This window comes from Nipponia nippon, unplaced genomic scaffold (assembly GCF_047370975.1).
Source record: "Nipponia nippon isolate SJK-2023a ecotype South Korea unplaced genomic scaffold, ASM4737097v1 scaffold_2, whole genome shotgun sequence".
Taxonomy (NCBI): domain Eukaryota; kingdom Metazoa; phylum Chordata; class Aves; order Pelecaniformes; family Threskiornithidae; genus Nipponia; species Nipponia nippon.
In genome coordinates, this window is record NW_028262336.1 from 131241701 (window position 1) to 131265816 (window position 24116).

Consider the following 24116-nt stretch of genomic DNA (forward strand, 5'->3'; position numbering starts at 1 on the left):
AGGGGCAGCGGGGGTGTCTGTCAGAGGGAGAGGAGAACCCCCACGCATAGAGAGGACTTGCTTTCCGTGTCCAGTGCACCTTAATACAGTGCTGGGGGGCTGTAAAGGTCTACATGTACAGCCACAGCAAGATGAGGGCGAGGATGAGAAAATTCCATAGGGAAAGTCTCATGGCATGCAGCCGCATGTGAAATGCTATCTCAGCTTGTGCTGAATTAACTACAGCAAATATTTTCACAGCATACATAAAATGGCAAAGAACTACATATAATTACATGCACATGAGTCATGCTGAAAGTGAAAGCCCTTCTTATCTGCCAGACGCAGATGAAGGGCAGCAGCTTCCCAGAAGTCGGATAAACAGCAATCCCACCACTGAAACCCCCTCAGCCCGTTTCTGGAGGTCCCCGGGCTCCTGCCTGCTCCTTGCTGAAGGTGGGAGCTCCCTGCCTGGTGTATGCCCCCAGGACGTGGACACAGCAAGGGCTGCAGCAGCCGAAGCAGGAGCGAGGACGGTGAAATATGCCAGCAGCATGGGATGATGCCAGCACAGGATGATGCTGCAGGCATGGAGGGCTTCAAGCTGCATCTCCCCAGTGGGAGGATCTGCCCATACGAGGGTCCCAAAAGCAGAGGACTCGGCCGGCTGTGAGGAGGGGCTTGCTAAGCTGGCGGCATTGCTGGCTGCTGCACCCACCAAGCAGAGCGAGACCCCCAGGAGCTGCAGCATCATGGAGCGCGTAGCATGGCCCCGTGCCTGGGGGTGCAGGTGGGCAGGAGTGGTTGGGTGCTGTGGCTGCAAAACAGCTGATTCACCCATAGACGTGGGGTGAAGGAAGACCACCCAGGTGAGACAGGCAGGGACGGGGCCCCTGGGGCTCAACCAGAAGATGCACCATGCCCTGGGCACCGCAGCAGCGCAGAGGGGAAGGCGAATGTGGGATCAGGGTGGCTTCGCCACATTGCAAGAAGGAGAAACAGCTGGGGGTCCTGGAGATGCAATAGGCGTGTGACACATATGGGGACGGAGACCCCAGCAAGCTGCCGCCCTCGACGGGGCAGCAGCCAGGATGCTGGGGCTGGTGTGGGGCCAGGCTGATCTGGGGGCTTGCCAGGAGAATGGACATAAAACCTCTCGCCGGGTTTATGGGCAGGGGCTGATGTACCCCAGAGGAGCACGTATGGCATCCATAGGGCCCCCTGCAGGGACCATGCTGGTTTTCCCTGTGCCGCTCTCAGGACCAGGCCATAGCTCCAGGCTGGGCTCCAGGCTCCCCGTGCTGTCCACTCACAGCAGCACTTGAGGTTTGTGGACCTTTCTGCCAGGGCTCATTTTTTTAAAAATCCATCCTCATGTCTGCCTGAGCAAACCAGAAATCTCAGCTTGACGTTGGGCGTATGCAGAGCAGCGAGTAAAGACGAGCAAGCCTTTTTTAATTATTACTTACAAGCTGAATATATTTGCTGCTCCCCACTGTGCGATGTGGCGCGCCCCACAATGCCCGCTGAGCAGAGGTAATTTTCCGAGCACATCTGCATTTTGAGAAGATCTTTGCACGTGCCCTGCTCCTTGGAGTGGGAGAGCACTTGCTGACAGTCCTGATAGCATCCTCCCCAGCGCAGCAGAGGCCACAGCAGTGGGGCTGATGACATTAGAGCTGCAATTTTTTGTTTTAAGAGTGTTTCTCTTCCATGCCCTTTAAAAGCCCCGGCTACCTTCCCACTAAGTATCTTTTGCCAGAACATTTTGGCAACGGCTCCTCTTTGCAGAGTTAGCACCCGGCATCTCCAGTCCCCTGTGCCACCCTCCCAGCAGCCCCCGACAGCCAGCTCAGCTCACTCCCTTCTGTCCCCACGCCTGGCTGTGCCCGAGGGTGCCAGGGTCCTGCCTGGACCAAAACGCTCGTTTCTCTTGCAGGTGGTGCTGGCACATCCATTACTCTGTGCATGATCCTACAAGGATCCTGCAAAAGCATCAGCCCCTGCCTTCCGTCTCCCAAAGCAGGAGACGAACTGTCCACATAAGGCTGGAGATGCGCAAGCCAGACGGTGCAAGACAAACAGGCTGGCAAAATTATGGGAGAAAAGGGAGTGAGGGAGACTTTCACTGACCATGGGGTGATGCCACGCCATGGGACAGGGCTGGAGAGCAACAGCCCAGGCCAGCGTGCAGCAACAGCTCAGCTACGTAACTGCTCTGAACAGCCGTCCAGAGAGGTATGTAAAATTGCACTGGCCTGGGGAGCTGCGTTGGTGTCTGGCAAGGGCTTACGGGCCTGACCACTTTGTCTGCCTGGTGGGACTGCACCTTGCAGCCCCCTCCCTTTGCCTTTGCCACCAAACCCAGCCCATGGCCACTCTGCAGGGGAGGAGGAGAGCACTGACCCCCACCAGCCCTGCGGGCTCCGACTGCAGCCCTGGCAGATCGACAGCCTCAGAAACGACCTCTCCGTCTGGCCGGGCTGCACACCCCTCACAGGCGTACGGCACCATCCCAGCCACATTTCTCATGGGTACGTCCCGAAGCGAGATTTCTCCCTATGACGTGGCAAATTCAAATCTCCCTGCATCCCTGCTCTGCTGCCGGGCTCTGAGGTCTGAAATGCAGCACAAGAAGCAAGGGTCTCCTTCCCAGGCGCTCGCCAAGCCCTGCATAGCTTCTTAAGTGCCTTTCACATGCTATTATTTAATTTAAAATTCAATTCTGGCTGCAGTCTGGCTTTTTCTCCTCTTGCCTTTTGTAAATGCCGTGCTAAACCTCTAGCTCAGAAAGTTATTTATTGCACATACATCCCGCTGGACTCAGCATCCAGGCTTGGGTGACATCTGCATCAACCCACAGCTCAGCCCTGGCAGTGCACGCAGCAGTTCAGCCCCAGCCGCCTTCCCCAGGGCACTTCCAGCCCGGCACACAGGGTGCTCATAGCGGGGAGCGATGCCGGCACCACCGGCACCTGCGGGAGACCCACCCCGGCAGCAGCGCTGGCTGGAAAACACCCTCTCCCCTCCTGAGTGCCCCTGCAGATCTCCAGCTGCGGTGGCCAACACCTGCACCAGCCCTGCAAGCGCAGGCGCTGCCAGGGCCGTGCTTTAAATAAGTATTTTCAATAGTCAAGTCTTTTCATTAGTTAATTTCTCATTTTAAAATTTGTTTATTCCAACACAACATTTACTTGTTTTTTGTTTCAAATGGCAATTTTTCAGTTTGTTCTAAAAGTTAAAAATGTCACTGATTTTAGGTGCTTTTACTGTAATTATTTCTGCTGCTGGCTGTAAGGACCACTTGTTTTCATTTTCATTGGAACTTGTTTGCACTTCCCTAAAGAGCTTAATCACAGCACATTATTGTTCTGGGGTTTGTTTTTATTTTTGCATTTTGCATTTTATTCTGTTATCTGATTTTTCCCTCCCAACACTTACTGTTCTTTTTCTACTTTATTATCCCTGCTAATTTACAGTCAGTCTGCATAGCCGAGGGTGGCGCAGAGGAGGAACAATCCTGGGGAACTGCAGAGGGATCCCGCAAAACAGCGAGCTCTGGAATTGCAGATGAAAGTCAGTCTGCATCCATGTGGTGTCACGCACGTGAGGGAGAACAGCCCCAAGTTCATGTGCGAAACCCAGCTCTACCTGTCCAGCCTCGGGAGGGGTAAATGGAGGGTGCTGCAGCCAGGCATGCCAGGGAGCGCAGAGCGCTGCGTGCCCCAGTCCCAGAGATGCCGGCCCGTGCTGTCCCCGTTGGGACCCAGGAGCAATCCCGCATCCTCAGGGAAGAGGCACCAGCCCTGCACCGAGACTCAGAGCTGCGAACGCTCGCACCAAGGCGTGGGGCAGGGTCCCACCCAGCAACGGGGTATCAAACCCCTCCTGCCCCGCGCAGGGTAAAGGCACGGTTTCCCAGGCGTGGGCTCCATCGATGGCTGGATGTGGCCCCATGAACCAGTGGCACAGGGCTTGCACAGATGATCCTGCAAGGCAGCCGGCCCCCAGACCCGCAGTGCTCCTCTCCAGGGAGCCCAGGGACGCTGAGGCTCTTACGGAGGGGCACAGGGATGGGACACGAGGCAGCAAGAAGCAGCAGCAGGGGAAATTTCCATGAGATACTGGGGAAAATACTTTCATCATGAGGGTGGTCAAGCAGTAACCTCTGCAATTAATGTAATCCCAGACCTGGGCTGGGATTTCCAGTAGGAAAGCAGCTCTTACCAGTGAGCCCAGCACAGCCTGGAAACCTGCAGAGAGCAAATGGTCGCTGATGCACGCTGTGAATGAAGAGCCTGGAGCACGAGCTTGGGACCGCGGTCTCCGCTGGCAACCCTGCACCTTGGTGAATGCATGGGCTGCAGCAGCTCAGCAGGCACCCAGAGCTGGGAGCAGCCAGGGAGAAGCATCACACATTTGCCATGTTCATGCTCTTCCCTCGGGGCCCGCGTCCAGCGGAGCACAGGGCTGGAAAGACCCTTGGCCTGAACCAACATGCTCCGTCTTATGATCTGATAATAAGAAGTGAAGGAGTTCATAGGGACCTCTGTAAACCTTGTCCCCATCCTGAAGCGCCATGTCGAGTCGCTGCTCCCCGGCACGGTGGCAGCTGGGGGGCACAGGCGGGTACCAGCAGCAGCAATGCCTCTCCCACGTGTGTGCCTCTCCCACCTGTATATCAGGGTGGCAGAGCCCAGTGGGGCTTCTCAGGGCATCACTCCTGGAAGGGCAAGAGCTGCACCCACAGCACCAGAGGCCCAGAGAGCCGGCGGCGCAGGCATCGCCGTGGCTGCTCTGCAGCTCCAAGGGGCACAGGCATGTGCCTGTGCCCATGGCAGCTGCGGGACGGAGGTGGATGTTGTGGGCTGGTGGAAGAACTCCTCTAGGACCTGACCCTGCGCTGTCTTGAGCAATCCCCAAGAGATAATGGATACTGTTCCAAGACATGATGGATATTGTCCCCTGTCTGCCTTAGGAAGCATTTAGCAGTTCCCACAGTGGGACCTGAAGTGCTCTAACGCTGCAGGTTCCCAGCGCGTTTGGCCTCCGTCTGACCTGGCAGCACCACACCAGCAGAAGGCAGAGCCTCGGTGGGCGCCCCCAGCTCACTGCGAAGGACAGGGCTGGGGACGGTGCCAAGGGGGTGTCCTGGCCCCGGTGCCCACATGCACACGCTCCCTCTCCGCGGTGCAGGGGATATGGGGTGGCTCCAGGACTTCTAACAATTCAGTATCCTGCAAAGCTGAAAGTATCATAATTTACATGACGTTCGAAATTTCTTATAGCCAGTACAAATTTAATCATGCAATAATCAGGCTTTTAAGCCTCATATCCCAATAAGTGCTGAGGTTGTTATCTCCTAATTACTTCAGCAAATTTTAATTAGTCCAGAAGTATTATCTAAAATCCCTTCGCAGGGGAAGCCGTGTCTCCAGAGACAGACCGGGGCCAATAAGGGCAGAGAGCGATGGCTCAGTCTTGCTGCAGACCCTGTGCAGCCGAAAGGGGACCTTCCCTGGCGGTGAGCCCTGCCCTGGGACAGCCCTCCCCGTCTGTCGGTCCGTGCTGCTCTCCAGGGAAAGAGGGAAGGAGCACATAAAATGCAATTCAAGGCTGTGGACAAAGAGCTTGGCAGTTCACAGGCTCCTTGGTGGCATTTGCTTTCTGTAGGATTTGCATCAAGAGCTGAATAATTAACCACAGAGATGGGTTATTTTTCTCCCATCTTTATGAGAACAGAAACTCCAGATTGCGGTACAGTTGTCCAGGCTCATCACCCGCGCTCTGCACATGACCAGCGGCAGCCTCGTGAGATGGTTTCCATGTATAAACGATGAGAGCAGTGACGACGATCACAACCACCACTCACACCTGGACCCAGCTCTCGTGGTCCCCGCCGGGCAGGAGGAGGAGGAGGAATCAGCCCAAGTAAGACTAGAAACTTTCCAGCGCACCCTGAGTCACTGGGAGCCTTGATGAGGTCAGCAATGAGCTCACTCTGTGTCAGTGCCTCAATATTTATTAGTTGGCTCATTTCAGGCATCTCGATAGGAAAATTTTGGCATATGAAAACATACTCTGGGGGCAAATCTTGTATGAAAAAGTAACATCAGTTAGACATTTCCAAAACGAGCACCTGTCTTTTCTTGCAGTTTGTCCAGCCTTCCCCTTCCCTTTCTGCAGCATCAGGTCCTGGGGGCAGCAAGAGCTGCCAACACATCCCACCCATCCCCCAGGTGGGGGCACAGGTCTCTGCCCGCTGGGCAGTCGTGCGGAGAAGCTGGTGCCCTCTCCCCCGTCGCTAGGAACGGAGAGAAAAGAAGCCCGTGAAGACTTCACATAAGCCGTAAAAGTACAAGGAGGGTCATGAGGGGGGAGCTTTACGCTGAAATTGTGGAGCAACACCAGCACTGGCGGAAGAAATGACTACGGGTTTAGGAGCAAAAGCGTGGAAACTGAGTGTCCTCGAGTGAAGGGCTGGAAATGGTCAAAAATAAAATAGAGTGTCGCTTAACAGAGGCGCAGAGAAGGGAACCAAACCAGTGATACATGTGCGTCAGCAGTGCGGCTATCAGGCTAAGAAACAAGATGAGAGCTGCGATATCTGGCTTTAATTGAGAGCACCGGGGTAATAAGTCTCCTAGAAACATGACAAAAGCAAGACGGCCGCGAGGACACCGATACCAAGAAATCTACAGAAGGAGGAGGGAGTCTGTGCTGGCAGTGTAGCGCACCTCCACATCTAGGAGATCTCCAGATTAAATTGAATTAGTAAATTAAATTCCTCAACAAATAATGAAATACCTGGGATGATATTCAAACCTGATGAGTTTAGTGCTAAATCTGCAGTAGCAGCTGCCCAGCCTTGGGAGGGCGGGGGGCACCGGGCAGACCTCACGTGGGGGCATGGCTGTAGGCACGCTCGGTGTCCCACGGAGCAGGTCTTCCGAAGTTCAGTGGAAATACAACCTGGATTGGGCCACCAGGAGCTGCTGGAGGGAAGAGCAAACCTTAGCAGCGACCGTGAGGAACTGGATTCTCCATCCCGGGAGAAGGAAATCCTCACTGGCAGTCTGGAGAATACACAAGGACACAGTGCTGGAAGACTGTGGCCAAGGTGTACATCCAACTCAGACGGCCAAAGGAAGGACACAGGGGAGCCAGTCTGGCTAAACAGAGAGGTGGGACAGCCAAAAATGCTGCAGGCTCCTCTGAGAGAAGAAAATAGGTGCAAACTCTGGTAGACAAATACAAGGCAGGTTGAAAGCCACTTGGAAAAGCAATTAACATAGGGAGTCCAAACCAGCCTTAGTCCTTTCTTCAAACACATGAAGACCAGGGAGCATGGCACAGAGCTTGCGGGACCAAGGGGTGGTCCCGGCCAAAGGGGGACCTTTGGAGCGGATGGGGCCTTTGAAGAGAAGATGGGTGAATTATTCGCATTTATCGCTGATAGATCATTGCTTCCCCAGAGAAACCAGCAGAATCCCCTGGCAGACCCTCCTTGGGCGGTGGGCTGCCTCCCACCATCACGGAGCACACCCAAGCAGGAGCAGCTTCTCCAGCCATCCACCAGCCTGCGCCTGGCACAGAACGGATTGTTCCTCTTCTCTCGTCTCTTCAAAAGCGCTCCACCAGCAATCTCACCAACTTTAGGAGGCCCTCAGGCCGCATCTTCATCATGGATCTTCATCAAGACCTAATCTTGAGGGTCTTCATCACGACCCTCCTGATGAAGGTGAAAGCCCCACAAGTGCGGCACCATGATGTGTGATGTGTTCCCAGCCCCAGCGGCTGGACCAAAATGTGGAAGAAAAGCCCTAGGAGAGCACTGCCCAAATTCAGCAGGTCCTCTCCTTCCATCATGTTCACCACTCACCTCAACCCAGCATGCTCGCTGCGTCAAATTTCAGCGTTAAATTCCACCCAACATTGTCCAATTCATTCATCATCCTCTGTCACTTACGTTCCTGTCATTTTTGCCTGGATATATGCTTTATTGTGTCATCTGCAAAATGGTTTCGTCACATGTGCTTTCCAATTAATGCTGTTCTGCTACCGGCCATATTTTCTTGGTAAAAGGCAGGAACTGTATTTAATGAATTTAAACTGCCTGATAACATCATTTTGACCTTTTCTGCTGCTGTTTTTCAAAACTCATATTTAACCTCCTCTTTGAGGAAAGACATTGCAGCAGACACCAGGAGAAGCACACCCATCCCGACTCGCTGTTGTAGAGGAGGTCAACATCACAGACCAATAATTCAATCAAAAACATCTGCAGCATCTTTCAGGTGGAAGCTGTGTGCTGATAACCTCAGCAGAAGTGTATTTTTCATTAAAAAAAAGGTATCTGTCATTGCATCGCCACAAGAAAGCATGTTTTTAATAATTTATTAATTAATTATTAATCTTTTTAAATGCATTTGGTACCTTTGTATAGTTCCTCCCAGAGAACAGAAAAGAGCAAAACCATCGTAGATCAATTACACAGGCAGGAGGCTGAGTCAATCCGCCTGATGAAACACCCAGCTTGTCACCCCAAAGTCTGCATGGGCTTCTGGACACAGCCAGAAACTGCCAGCTCTGCTCAGACACCATCCCGTTTTCAAAGTCCTCTCACACATTGATGTCAGACCCAACACTGTTATGACTCCTTGTGTTTTAATGCTTCTTGCATGAAATGGTTCCCATGACTTTTCTCTATTTCACATCTTTACAGGAAGGGGAGAAAACTTTACCTGGGCAGAAGCACCACTTGAAGTTTTGCCATTTATAGAATCACAGAATCATTGAGGTTGGAAAAGACCTTGAAGATCATCGAGTCCAACCGTTAACCCAGCACTGCCAAGGCCACCACTAAACCATGTCCTCAAGCACCACATCTCCCCAGCTTTTAAATCCCCCCAGCGATGGGGACTCAGCCCCTGCCCTGGGCAGCCTGGGCCAGGGCCTGACAGCCCTTTGGGGAAGAAGTTTTTCCCAATACCCAACCCAAACCTGCCCTGGCGCAGCTTGAGGCCGTTCCCTCTCGTCCCATCGCTTGTTCCTGGGGAGAAGAGACCGACCCCCCCGGCTCCAGCCTCCTTTCAGGCAGTTGCAGAGAGCGATGAGGGCTCCCCTCAGCCTCCTCTTCTCCAGGCTGAGCCCCCCCAGCTCCCCCAGCCGCTCCTCCCCAGCCTTGGGCTCCAGCCCCTGCCCCAGCCTCGCTGCCCTGCTCTGGCCACGCTCCAGCCCCTCCATGGCCGCCTTGGGGTGAGGGGCCCAGCGCTGAGCACAGCATTCGAGGGGAGGCCTCACCAGTGCCCAGCACAGGGGGACCATCCCTGCCCTGCTCCTGCTGGCCACACCGTTCCTGATACAGGCCAGGATGCCACTGGCCCTCTTGGCCACCTGGGCACACTGCTGGCTCATGTTCAGCGGCTGTCGACCAGCACCCCCAGGCCCTTTCCCGCCGGGCAGCTCCCAGCCGCTCCTCCCCACGCCTGCAGCGGTGCCTGGGGTTGCTGTGCCCCCAGTGCAGGACCCGGCCCTGAGCCTTGCTGACCCTCACCCAGTGCCTGGGCCCATCGACCCAGCCTGGCCAGGGCCCTCTGCAGAGCCTCCCTGCCCCCCAGCAGATCAACGCTCCCGCCCGACTGGGTGTCCTCTGCAAACTGGCTGAGGGTGCCCTCGATCCCCTTGGCCCGATCATCGGTAAAGGTGTTGAACAGGACCGGCCCCAGTACTGAGCCCTGGGGACACCACTGGTGACCGGCCGCCAACTGGATTTGACTCCATTCACCACCACTCTCTGGGCTCGGCCGTCCAGCCAGTTTTTTACCCAGCAAAGAGCACACCCATCCAAGCCGTGAGCAGCCAGCTTCTCCAGAATGCTCTGGGAAATGGTCTCTAAGGCTTTACTAAAGCCCAGGTAGACAACACCCACAGCCTTTCCCTCATCCACTAAGCAGGTCACCTTGTCATAGAAGGAGACCAGATTAGTCAAGCAGTTAGTCAAGCTTTGGAGCAGTACCGGTAGAGAAATTGTCTCTGACTTATGTTTGCATTTATATTATTCAGCTTTCAAGTAAACCTCCCCAGATTTACACAAGATGAGAAATGAACACCTGCATGCAAATTCGTCTGAAGTTCGGCATTTCCTCCATTCTCTTGCTGCCGATCTTGCATTCCCTGCCAGGATGACAACATTTAACCCAGAATCCTGCTTACCAAAAATTATGACTGACGACTCATGCTAATTTGGACTGTAGACGCCGCATAAATACCAAGAGGATGCAGAAGAGGGAGCTCACACATTTGCAAATCAGAAGTAATTGCAGCAAGCCAGCAGAGCTGTCCTGGCACAACACGCCCGCCGTGTCCTACCGGCTCTGTCCCTCCCTGGGAAGTCCTCCCCAAACCCCAGGGTGTTCCCACCCGCCCCTTGCCAGGATAGGGCCAAGACAGCTCAGAGCAGCTGGATCTCACCAGCACCTCCTGCTCTGCAGACCTGACCTTCTTCTGGTCAGCACTGACGCTCATCTGGAACGAACTTCCAAACCACCGGAGACTCTTCCCATGTTGGGTATGGTAATGGTAACCTCTGAAGACTAAAGCAAGTGACAACAGCGCTCCATGCAGACTGTGGCTCTCTTCCCCATACCACGTAGGAGCTGGGGTCGAGGTTGGTACCAGGTACAGCAGACCCCATCACGGCGGGGACGCCGATGCGTGCTGGCCAGGAGAGCACCAGCACAGGGAGCAGCTCCATGGCCAACGCCGCCTCCAGAGCACCAGGCATTGCTGGGGTGCAGGCAGCTGGGATGGGACCACAGGGTGGCACGGGTATGGGAGCTTTGCAGGGGACGTCCAGGGATGGCCAAGCCGGGACTGCAGCCGTGCGTGTCCCCACGCACAGCCCCGTGCGGGCCAGCTGTATCGCTGCCACGCACTGCTCCAGTACGAGGGATGCTTTCCCTCTATGAGAATCAGGTTTCCAAGTTCGTCTCCATGGTCGTATCATTCCTGAGACCATGGAAATCCTTCCGCCACCCTGAAAGGCAGCAAAGGACCAGCAGGAGACGGAAAGGACTGTGACATGACCTAGCAGAAAAGTCAGCTCTGCTTTATGGACACCGTGCATAACTTGAAGTCTTTGAAATGCAGCCTTACTAAAATTGCTTGGGTTTGATGTAGGTAGTGCTAGGAAAACAGAAGTAAGTCACTGGCTTGGTTTGGCAAAAGTGCTAGTCCCTAAGACAGATGAGACAGTGACTCACTTATGGCTTGTGGCCCTTTATTTGTCTCAGTCTCGGTTTTTAGTGTGTGTTTACATTTGGTGCATGGGAGAGGAGAGCCAGCAAAAGCACTTGGGCTGAGGTTAATAATTCAGCATCCTGGTGGGGGAGTTCATCCCAGCGCTACTGCCACAAACACTGACCTTCAGAAACTTGGATGCAGAAGAGAATAAATTGGCCAAATACATCCTGAAGCAGAGGCAATAATGAAATGATGGCTCACGTGGCCTGCGGGAGCGTCGTTTCCCCAGCCCTCTGCCCATGGCAAACGCAGGGAGCTCTCGACATCTCCTTCCCCTTCCTCTGCCCTGCCCCTGGCAGAGATTCAAGAGCCCAGAGCCCCCCGTGTTGGCCACGGACCCTCCGCAGGCAGAGACACCGGGCAGGAGGGGACGGTGAGATGGGACGCTGTGTCGGTGCTGAGAGTCCTGCAATTTATCACGCAGATGGAGACAGCCGATCCTGGTGGGAGTTTTTCAGCCGTGGGAGCAGCGAGACGGGGCACACGCGAGGACGAACACGTGCGGCGCTTAAAGATGGCGCTGGGAAAGTTGCTAAAGGTGCTCTGTGAGACAGCGACAGTGGCCACGGGGCACCGTCTCCCTGGCTGCAATCACAGCAATCTGCTCTGTCCTCCGAGTTTATTAAATCACACCCGCTGCCAAAGGACATATCTTTCATTACTCTGCAGTTTATTACTTTGATTTGTTGGGGGTTTTTTACTCTTCAGTTGTGGTTTATATTTGTATTCTGGTACAAGCTCTGCTTTCAAAGCCTGATAAAATATCAATGTACGCACTAGCCCAGTATGTTAACTGACCCTCCAGCTGATAAAACACCTCCCTCATTAGGCATCATACCTCATTAAAAAAAATTAAAAAAAAAATATATATACACCTTGATATCATCACCAAGCAGCCTCCCACAGCAGCACGACAAGCTGCTATTCTCTGTTTCGTGCTGAGCCGCCCACATTTGAGCAGCACCCAACAAACGCCTGTTGTGGGTCGGGGTCCCTGGCCGGGATGCCCCTGGAAGCCAAAGGACCGGAGGCTGCCCGCATCCCTGCAGACAAGCACCGGCACGTGCCGCACTTCGGCCACGTCCAAAGCAGCCAGGGAAACTGCAGCACTGAGCGAGCCGCAGCTTCGGCTTGGAAAGCTGAGCGAAGGCGTCGGGGTCTGCAAATTCAAACAGTTTGTTTATTCAAAATAAACCTGCAAAGCGATGCTGAGGTTGTACTCAGCGTGCTAGGGTTTGCCTCTCTAGAAAAGGCTGTGCTTCCTTGCGCATCTGTAGGAAGGGCGCTGAAAACGGGGGTTTCTCCCCGCCTTGCATGCACATGGGGGCCTTCAGGAGACATCTCCCAGGGGCAGCTCCCCACCTTGAATTCAAGCAACCTGTCAGACCTATAAATGCTTATGCATTTGGAAACTTTGCATTTGGAAGCTGAGGTGTCGTGGTCAGTCTGAGGGCTGGCAAGTTAACTTCCCATGGCACAAGGGCTGCAAGTGGCAGGGAGGGAATGAGGAGTTTTCTTATCCAGCTGAAGCAAGTGCCGTGCGGAATAATTGAGCTTCCTGATGGGAGAATTAATTCCAAAATGTATCTGAAAACACTGACCTTGAGAAAGTTGGATGAAGAGATGAAGTTGATCAAGTGCATCCTGAAACTGAAGCAATTAATGAAATTGCCACTAGCATATATCTGGGGTGGCACAAGCATCGTTCGTGCTGCGCTGTGAAGTGTCTGGGTTGACTGAGGGATCCATCCAGGACCATATAACCACCACCGGCTCTCCCGGGGCCGCTGCTCGTGCCAGGCTCTCCCCGGCCACGCAGAAGCCACGCCGTCTCGTTGCACTCCGACCACAGCAACAGTAATGGCTCTGGCCCTGGACACCTCGGGGGCGATTAACGGCTGCTCTCACCTTGCTGCGGCAGTGCTCACTGAGAGGAGCCGCAGCGCTCCAGCCCTGCAGCCTGTGACCAGGGGCTTCCTTCTGGAAGTGTGGGGAAGAGGTAAAAGGACGAAAAGCCCTGATGTCGCTTCCAGAAGGGGTTTGGTCACTCGGCCTCCGAGACCGCAGTTTCTGTGAACTTTCGGCACGAGGGAAAAAATCAGGAGTCTTGGTACGGCTCTGAAATGTGGGGGCACCCATCCCCGGCACAGCAGGGGAGGCAGCGCAGGAGGAGGGAGCACCAGCTGCCACAGACCGAGGGGCCACGGATCACTCCCCCCGCTGCTGCTGGGAGCTCCTTCCCAGAAAAACCCCAAACCACAGCATGTCTGAGCACAGCAGCTTGTCGGCTGTCATCGGAAGGGCTTAAGGAAGGGATTAACAGGGAAGGCTTTTAAACACAAGCTGTTCACCATGCCACTGCTGACGGGCAATAGCTCAGCAGGAACGTCACAGGGAGCAAAAGCTCCCAGCAGGGCTCAGAGATGGGTCAGGCCACCCCTCATCTTAGACACCCCTGTTCTCTGAAAAAAGTTATTATTTGGTTGTTAGAAACAGGCTCGTTGGGGTAATTCACAAGACCAGCACATTAGCGCAATAAATCTTCTTAAAGAAAGCACAGGAGTGAAGGAGAAGGACTAATTGGTCTGGTGAATAAAGGCTCTGGTTAATCTCCCAAGGAGAAAATAATTAGGGCATTAAGGCCTAGGAGGGGACCGAGGCTTCCCGAGCAGCCGTGGATCACTGCTGGCCCTGGGGCTTTGGGCACCGGCTCCACATCCACGCAGTTAGGAAAGCGTGGGGAGAAAATGCCCACAAACTGGTGGCAGCCCAGCAGAGTGGGAGAGGCAGGACCTCCCGAGGCTCCCCTGGATGTGGCCCTGGATCCACTCGGGAACGGGAATCGCAGCTCCAGGGAGTCACCTTGAAACACGGTTCACAACTCCTCCGCTGGGAGGATGGAGAGCTGCAGGATAAACATGGAGAACTGAGAAGCAGATGGATACAGCAAGCGCTGTTATCATGGCTATCAGGACAGCACAAAATGAGATTCAGAACATCTCATTTCATCGCCAAACTTCAATTGACATTGCTTGCCGGTCCTATCGCCATCCTCCCACCTGCTGCTGGTGCAGCCTGCTGCGACCGCCCCCGGTCATCTGTCCCCTCTTAGCCGCCGGCCGCGCTCAGGTCCTGCCATGAGAGGTGGTCTCCTGGCAGCCCCAGTACCACCAGTGCAGCCCTGCTGCGGGGCAGCCCGAGACGGGTCTCCTGGGAAGAGGATGCTATCAAACATGAGAATGGGAACACGGAGGATGATGAGGGGTCCTTTATCAAGGAATACCTTCTAGAGCAGTTTGAGCACTACTTGCCTGGGTTTGACAGGCGTAGGTAAAGGTGTTCCCCGGCCATAACGCTAGAATCAGTGCTCACCTCCCAGCAGACCACAAAGCAGCATTCAAAGGCCAAATTAGTGCAATTTCAAATGGTTGAGGTTAAGTCTGGGCCGACTCAAGACCAGTTTCAGCAAGCAGACAAGTGTTCTTTCCCATAAATAATAATAAACTTTTTTTTTCATAAAGCACCCCCGAGCTCTTCCCTACAGCTGTGTTACTGCCAGAGCACCTCCGAGGGAACAGCCTGCAAGGGGTAACCTTTTACTCCTTAGGCAGAGAAAAACATCTTTTATTCAAAGCAACAGAAGCAGCACAAAGCCACTGGGCCAGCCCTGGCTGCCGGCTCGTGCTTCGGGCAATGACACTCCAGTCGAGGAGCGACTGCCGTCCTCGGTTGATTCCTGCCCAGCTGCACTGTCTGGGACTGCTACATTAATTGCTCGTTTCTCCCTTGGCTTAATCCCTGCTCTCAGTGAAGCTGGATGGATCCAAGGGACGGTCTAGCATCTCATCTGCTAAATCCTCATGCTGAACAGCCGCACGCTCTCCCCCACAGCCCCCATGCTGCCTGGAATGGAGTGCCTGGAGAGGCTGGGGAGGGGATGGAGCAGCTGCAGAGGCAGTGGGAGCAGCTGGGTGGTGTCAGAGCAGCTGGGGAGGTGGTCAGAGCAGGTGAGAGGTGGTTGGAGCAGCTGGGGAGGTGGTGGGAGCAGCTGGGAGGCAGTAGGAGCGGCTGGGGAGGTAGTTGGAGCAGCTGGGGAGGTGGCACCGAGGCAGGAGTGGTGCGAGACCTCCCATGCTCCTGCCACTCACCGCAGCCGCCTCTCCCATCCTGGCTGCCGAGCCGCCACCTCGCAGAGCCATTCCCACGCCCTGGTGCCCGTCCGCCCACCCCCCTCCATCTCAGCCCTTGCAGATGTTGGGCCCCTGGCTGGAGCGTGGAGAAGGGGGAAAGGACTTTGGGAGTGGCCCATGGGTCAGCACCTTGGTAGACAGCTCTGAAGGAGGCACGCAGGCTGAGACATCGGTCCTTGGCAGGGCAGGAACAAGGTTTGGCAATTCCAAAATAACCTCTGCAGAGGAGAACTGCAAAGTTCACAGGCGCACAGAATGGCTGAGGCTGGTAGGGACCTCTGGGGTCCATCTGGTCCAAGACCCTGCTCAAGCGGGACCACCCAGAGCCGGTTCCTTGGGACCACATCCCAACAGTGTCTGAACAGCCCCAAGAATGGAGACACCACGACCTCTGGGCAACCCAAGCTGGCAACCCAGTGGGCAACTGAAGTTGACCACAGTTGTCATCAAAAGTGTTAAGTACTCTTCCATCTTCCATAGCTGACAGAGACCCGTGGGCAACCACTCGGTAAGGCACATCCAGACTTGCAGTAGTGCTACAATTTGCGTAGCAGTGGGAGAAATGTCTACTGGGGAAAAAAAATATATCAAAAGCTACAATAACTGCTTCCCGTGAACAGCAGCATAATCATCGAGAAGTCAGACTAACTCCAGCTCCACACCTGCTCAGTCATGACAAATCTCCATGTCTTCTCTGAGGATCTACAGCTCCATCTATTTCATGGCCTACAATTACTTGGTGAGAAAGAGAGAAGCACTATATTTTAGGGCTCTCCAAGCATAGCATAATCCTGCGTATAACTATGAGACAGAAGCCAAGTTATGTATTGGAAAGAGTCTGAACGTCTGAGCCTTCTTCACAACAGAAGAAGTTAATTTCCCTCATGTTTATAGTCGGTGCTAATCCATGGTACTCCCTCCTCTGTGCTACCCCTGACTTCAGACGTCGAGTCTGCCTGGGGCCTCCTTGCAGACACACATTAAGGAAGAACAATAAATGTGCAATACAGTGTTTCTATAGCATTTGGTACTCGGGTACAAGGTAAATGCAAATAACTTTTGAGCAAAGCTTTATTTATGAATTTGAAATTGGATTATTTGGTTATTGGCATAAACAGCAGCAGTGCTGCTTTTTTAAGATCTTCAGGAAATTTCCAGGCAGATGCAATTTCTTCCTCTAAAGATCTCCACAGTCCCTAATTTCCTAAACCTTCCAGATAAATGTCTCTTTGCTTGCATGTGTTCGTATTTACATGAACTGTCCGGCAGACAAACAGATAATGATCATGGAGCTGCAGCACCTCGGGCAATGCTCTGCAGGCTCCCTCTCCCTGGTTAAGAGCCACGGTGAGTTCACCTGAAGCACATCAATAGGAAACCGAATGGATTTTGCTTCCAGGCGTGCTGAAATGAGGTCTCACTAAGCAGACAAATTGCAAGTGAATCGCAGCTGGCAGATCATGACAACTGCTGGTGAGAGTCAAGTGCTGAAATGCAAAGGGTTGAGAGCAGACCAGGGCTCAGCTACCGGCTCTGTGTGATGACCCCACCCAGAGGATACCTGCACCACGCAGCAGTGTTTGAAGCGAGGTCAGCTTACCCATGCAGAGGCCTCTGGGCTCCCCCCAGCCCTGCCTGTTACACGGGTGAAGTCTGTGAGACACGGCCCCAGCTGGCCCGGCCCAGGACCGCTCTGGGGTATCACCCTCTGAAGGTCCAGCTGCCCGGGCTTGGTTCAACTGAGACTTCCAGGCTTGGCAGCAGGCAGCAGTCTCTGAGAGCCACCCCCCTCCCAACCCACACCTGAAAGAAAGCACATCCACCCACTTTCCATCCTCTCTGCAATCAGTGCTCCTGTGCTCCCAAACCTCACCAGTGCTGACGGATGGTGCACCTAGTGAAACTGGAAAGAGGGGCAGATCTTTCAGTAGGGCCAAGCCAGACCCAACACCTCTCTGACACACTGCCACCTCCAACAGGAACATCAGTGCTGAGGCTGCACCTGGTGCTGGCTCTGCTCATCCAGGAGCAGGACGCTCCTGCTAACACCCAGCTTCATCCGACTGAGGGTCTTTCACGGGTGCCTCATCACGGAGAGGTGCCATGCTCTGATGATGACGCTGCGAAGAAGGTGGCCATCCAGCTTTGCTCTTGGGCAGCCCCCTGCTTCAGCACATGCTGCCCTTTCGGAAGTCTCTCATAGAGTCTGACTTTTTAGCTTAGAATAAGGAGGTAATTGAGGGCTGAGCATGTTATTTCTTCTGGTATAGAAGACAAGCACTGAGATTTTGAGAGAGGCAGTGGCAGGGAAGCAGCTGGCAAGGGCACATACCAGTATCAAGCCCAGTAAACACTTGAGCACATTCCTGCTTTCCCCACCTCCTGCTCATTTCATACTTGCTTCCCCTCACATGGCCTCTAAAATCTGTCCCTTACACTCGATGCCTGGGAGCTGCAGCAGCCACAGCCGGGAACATAAGCCATGTGCGCTGAAACACAAAAGTGTTATGCATCTCTAAGCAAGGGGCTCTTGTTTACTCGACATGACAAGATGTTTTCTCAACCTGCTCTGCCATTAGCGCATGATGTTTGCTTTTAACGGCACCCTTCCTGATCCTGCCGCATTCATCCCGATCCCACTCGGAATCCCCAGCCTTGATGATGCGTGATCCTTTTTGGTGTCAGGATACAGCCGGCTCTCCGCAAACCCGTGTACATCTTTGCTGTGATTGGTCTTGTCTGCTCCGTTGTGCATCTTCTGGTCCAGCAGCAGTGAGATGAGCTTCAGTGCCTGCCTGCTCCAGATATCTTCCGTTCACGGCCACGGAACTGATCATTACCTGGCGATGCGCTTTCCTCTGAGATACAAAGCCATCTTGCAGCGACAGCCAGGACTGGGATGGTCGTGGTTGTCAGAGCAGCATTGCTAATACACTAATTGATATTAATTGTCACACTAATACCCATTTTGGCAAACAGGCCGCCCTTCTGCAGAAACAATGCCATCCACATGCTTACAGCCAGCCCGCGGCTGCGGTGAAACTGGCCCAACCACCAGCAGTGCCCAACCACCAGCAGCGCCCAACCATGAGCGCACCCTCCTCACTGCCCCGTCCCACCCAAGAGTTTGCTCACCGTCTGCCAGGCCTTCCTGCGCAGGGTGCCAGGCTCGAGGCTTTCAGCACCCGTGCCGCTCTCACCATGCCGCTCTCACGGCCTCGGGCCAGGGCTCTCCTCCATCCCTCCGCTCTGGTGCGGCCGCAGGGCAGCTCCTCACTCAAGCATCATCCCAGCCAACCTCTGCTGCCTGATCTCCCCCGTGCCGAACCCCCTCTGCCTGTGGTGTGAAGACAAAAGAAATCTGCCACAGGACCTCAAGCGTCTTAGCTAGAGAGAAAGGCTCTCCTCTGAAAGTTTCTTCTGGATGCTTTCATGTAAAGCCAGGGGAATACGTTCGTGTGACCTGGGAAAAGCCCTTCCTGGAGGAGAGCCCAGAGCCATCACCAAGTGTGAAGGCTCCAAAGAGCTTTCCACACACATGTCCTTAAAAGGCCTCTCTAATGCAAAGCCTTCAGCCTCAGCTGGACTACAGTTTTGTATAAATAATATATAAACATGTTTTGCTGATTGCTCAGTTGCTGTTGCCCTACTTAACTGTGTCTTTGTGCCCGGGCTCCAAATCATCCGAAGAATGGATTGTGCCTTCCCTCTGCAGGACTTCGGTGCGTTGCAGAGTGAGTGCCACTGCAAATTAACTTTTAAATCTGCTCGGTTTCGAAACCTCAAATGGTCATGTGTAGAGGAAGGACTTGGAGTCTGCCTGAGGTCAAGATACTGAACTTCAGGCAAATAGAAAATTGCCTAGGACGGGGAAATAAATGGTGTGCAATATGGCCACAAGAACCCTGGCTGTCTCCACCTGCTCAGCGGCTGTATGTGAGCCACAGGCCTTTGGAGATGGACTTTAGCTATACTTGAAGTTTAGACTATTTGAACAAGCCTCAACGTTTAAGATAAGTTCATGCACTTACCATTAACCTCACCAGGTCTTCAGTGCTCAGTGACAAGCTGTAACTTCCCAACTAACCGTGTCACGCGGACCTGCGAGGCCCACAGGGACAGTCACGCATTTACACTGAAAAGCAGAGAGCAAAGTGCTTCAGCAGCAGCAGAAGAGGAGGACACGGGACCTGACGTACAGGGACAATGAGCGATGGTGCAGAAGATTCCCCAGTTGCTTTGGAGGTCCTTACTGGTTACCCTGTGAAAGCTGGTGTAACTAGCAAACTGGGATTGCCCCAGTAAGCTGGCTAATCAAAAGTCAGTACTGGACTCAAAGAAGCATTTCTCAACCCTTTGCCACCCACAGGCAATTTCACTGCTCTGGGCATGGGAGGCTCACCCAGGATGGGTGGGAGAAGGGGCATGTTGTGGGGGCAAGAGCCAGAGCACAGGACAAGGCAAAGTGACGCCCTGAACCAGGTCTTCAGTACAGAGAAAGTCTGGGGCTGGGTGGAGCACTGCACTGAGAGAGGGGCTTTCGAAAGACGGGAACCTGCTGCCCTAAAAGTGGGTCCCTCTGTCGTTGTCCACCTTGGGAGAACTGCATCACTAGGGACAATGACTGGGTTAATTATATCCAGTACAACTGTCAACAGTCCAGACACCAGCTGCAATTCAGCTGCCCTGTGCCTTTTATCAGGACAACGATGCACTGGCAGGAGGGAGAAGTATTCCCAGGACAGGGTTTGCAACCCCCTTCCCACCCTCTTCCCCTTCCCTGTGCTCTGCACGTGCTCTCACTCCTGCAGGACCACCGGCTCCCCTCCTGCAAAACTCTCTTAGAGGCTTCCACACTCCCTTGATGAAAAAGACTAAGCCAAAAATAGAAGCCCTCTGCACTGCTGGAAGACGTTTCTTTCTGTCTGACTGCACTGAACCACCTGAGGTTTTGGCCCCTGGTCAGGATGGGGGCCAGACTTCGGAGCAAGCGCCCTCGGAGTGGGTTTTGGGTATGATGAGAAAAACACTGGGCAGATGCTCCCTCCTAAGAGGTGCCAGGGAATTATTCCCCTGACCAAAACCAGATGCTAAGCACTTGGTAATAATCCACCTCGGTCCACCCTTCACCCTGTCCAACACCCAGCAGGCACCGGGCAGTTATATTCCGATGGCAGAGGTCTACACGGCCTCTTCCACAGGTCCTTTACAGCAGACATCGTAACTGCAGAACCACGAGCACTGGCAGTTCGCCCCCTGGCCCTCACTGGATGCATGCTAGGAGCACACACCTAGAGGTATCCTGCTCAAGCTTTTTCCAGGTGACAGTGAAATTCCACCTACTCCCCCCTACCTCCTAAACCATGGATTAGATGGATGGCAGGCTTCTTTGATAGGATTCTTAGGTTGGAATAGCCATAGGATAAATTACGTTAGATAGAGGACAGCAGCTCAGGGTGGCTTTCCCTACCCATGTCCTTACTTGCAATACAAAGTTTTCTAAAGCTCTCCTCAGGACATTGTGGAAGATGAACAGTTCATTTGCCTAAAATGCCACTGCTGTCATCCTAGCTCTGAGAGCAACTTACACCAACCCTCTCAAGCTCCTGGGACCCCCAAACAAGCTTCACCCTACAGCCACCTCCAGGTGCTGGGGCATTGACACTGCCAGCCCTGTACAGGCACAGCACCAAAACTCAGGCACCTGCGATGCCACCTGAGCCAGCTCCAGCTGGGAGATGTCCACAGTCCTCCTGCACACCCACGGGGGACAGGCCCTCCTCGCCATCCCTGTGGCGGTACGGATGTGCCGTTTTGGGGAGGAGGAGAGGTTTTCTTGTGCTGCTGACTCTGCACTGCCTTAGAATCATAGAACCACAGAATCATTAAGGTTGGAAAGGACCTCTGAGATCATCAAGTCCAACCGTTAACCTAACTGCCAGGTCCACCTCTAAACCCTGTCCCTAAGCACCACATCCCACGTGTTTTGAACACTTCCAGGGGCTGTGACTGCACCACTGCCCTGGGCAGCCTGGGCCCGGGCCTGACCACTCGCTCCATGAAGAAATTTTTCCTAATATCTAATCTAAACCTCCCGTGGTGCAGCTTGAGCCCATTTCTTACGCCAGGACAACTGCTCCTTGCCGTGGAGTGGCATAAACCCCTGCTACCTCCCAACAAGCAGCGTGGGCAGCTCCTGGTGCTCCAGGGAATGCAGGTGGGGGAGATTCCTGGCAGAGCTCACGTTCCCCACATCCCCTCCCATGCCTCTGAGGAGCTGAGAAGAAGTGTGCCTGTGTGAGTACGGAGCTGTGCCGGGAACACGTTAAGCCACTGCTTCAAAAAACCTCATCGTCAGGGCTATTAACAATCACTGAAAGATCTAATGAGACGTTAACAGGAGGGATGTCAAGAAGATAACAGACAAAATATTTAATGGGCTACTGCTTTAAAGCACTTAAAGCCTTAACTTTGTGCTTGGTCAAGCACAACTTGCAGTTGGTAAAATCCATGTTGGCTGCTCTTGATTGCTTTCCTGTGCTTCATCTGTTTGGAAACAGGGATCACAAGAGGACATGCTCCATGCTCTTTCCAGGCTGAGGCTGACCGGTCCATAACCCTCTGGACTCTCCTTTTCCTTCTGAAAGACTGGAGTTGCGTTAGCCCTTTTCCAGTTATCAGAGAACTCCTCTAGTCACCCCAATTCTCCGTAGAGGATAGACAGGAGCCTTAAAACCACACCAGACTTGAGACCCAGGAAGAAAACAAACTCTATTCAAGAGATAAGCTGCAGAGTAGGGTGGGGAAAAGGGGTGTCAAGGGGGTCAGGCTGCCACGACTCAACTCTCTCTGCATTGCAGTTGAGAACATAGGTGCTGTAATCTGTACCCTGCCTCCTGCAAAAGCTCAATTCAGGCAGCACCACCGGGCAGGCAGCGCGGGAGGCCCCCGGCAATCGGGGTCCACGTGGGACGCTCCCAAGGGAGCTGCATGGACACATCAGGGCAGCAGGACCAGAGCATCTCCTGCAAGCTGCAGAGAAATGGTCTGTGCTGGTACCCGGACGTGGTACAGGATGAAGCCTATGGGTTGTCTGCCTCTAAGTCCATCACGTCCTTGAGGTTTCTACCTCACACAGTGCTCCTGGTAACCCTGAATAGGGCTGGTTGATGCCCCCCATTTCTGCCTCGTGGTTGGCAAGGCTCGTGCGAGCAGAACTGCTGCTGTGAAGCTGTCAGGAAGCTTACAGAGCTCCCTGGCTCTGCTCGGCGCCCACAGTGCACGGCCAGAAAGGGGTACTGTCCCCAGCATGCAGCTCTGCCCTGCTCGTCCACACACTGGTTTGGATCTGCGGGAGGGTGCACTCTCCCCGTTTTGTCCAGAGTTCCCTTATAAAATGCAACAGAGTCTTTGTTTCAGAGCACCCTTGCTCACCTGGCCAGAGAGGAATTTATCGAGCGAAAAAGGGCTGGAATAGCGACCATTCCAGCTTCCAGGTCCTGAAAAGCAGCATGAGTAGAAACTGCTGAGGATCAGCGCAGGCTTGAAATTAGCCAGCTGTTTGCTAGCCAGATGTTAGGGGCACATGGGCAGCAGTAATTCCCCAGCTCCACCAGGATGCAACATACACCTGCAAATACAGATGGGCCCAGCTGTGTTCCCACAGGCTTTGTGCCTTGCCTGCCCAGCTGTAAAACATAACCACCGGATGAGCCAACGACTACAATGGCTGGGCACAGATGCTTCGCACATACCCCTGCCTCAAGCTTGCCACTGTCGCATCGAAACATCTGGGCACAAATCACTTCTGAAATGCTCCTCTCTTCTTGTAACAGATTCCACCAATGCAGTGCACCAATCCCACCTGCCCGCAGTGAGCGCCAGCGAAGCCCACCATAAGAAACGCCGTGCAGGCTGCAGCCTCTTGCCAAGGCACGGAGGAATCTGTGTCGGTGGGTACCTCGGCACGCTGGATAGCCAAAAGGTGCTGCTGTAGCTGGCCCCAGTGACGCGAATGGGTGGTTTAGATCACTTAAAGAACCACTGTCAAAGGTATTAGCAAAAGTGGTTTTCATATGATGTTGTAAAAGTGCACTTAACGAAGTTCGATGGCAAGGTTCGCTCTATTACTGTACTGCACAATCATTTGAACAATGATTCAAGGCAGAGTCGAAGTTACCAAGACAAAAACCAAAGTTACCAAGACACAACTCAAAGTTACCATACTACAAGGTTATGCATGATATCGGTCGCCTACCAAAGATCTGCCGTTGGTGAAAGGCCTCTCTGCCTCGAGGAGCAACCTTGAGGGCGTCCCAGCTCAAGGAGAGATCGCCGCCATGCCGCCAGGCTGCCTGGCCGGGAGAGCTCAGAGAAGGCTCACTCAGGCTGTCATATTCACAGAACAAAGTGGTTGGCTTGCAGTCAAATGACATGCGATGGAAAAGGTGTGCAGGAGACTCCTCATACCCACAGCTTTCTTTGTTCCTTGATAAATGAGTTTTGGAAAAGCCACCCGCTATTCATGTGTTAATCGCATGATCGGTGTTCCAAGCTCATATGCATTGATGCTCACTGTGCCGCTCTGCTCCTTCGTGGGTTTTCAGAGAACAGACTGGAACTAGAGAAGTTTTTGGCCCAGTT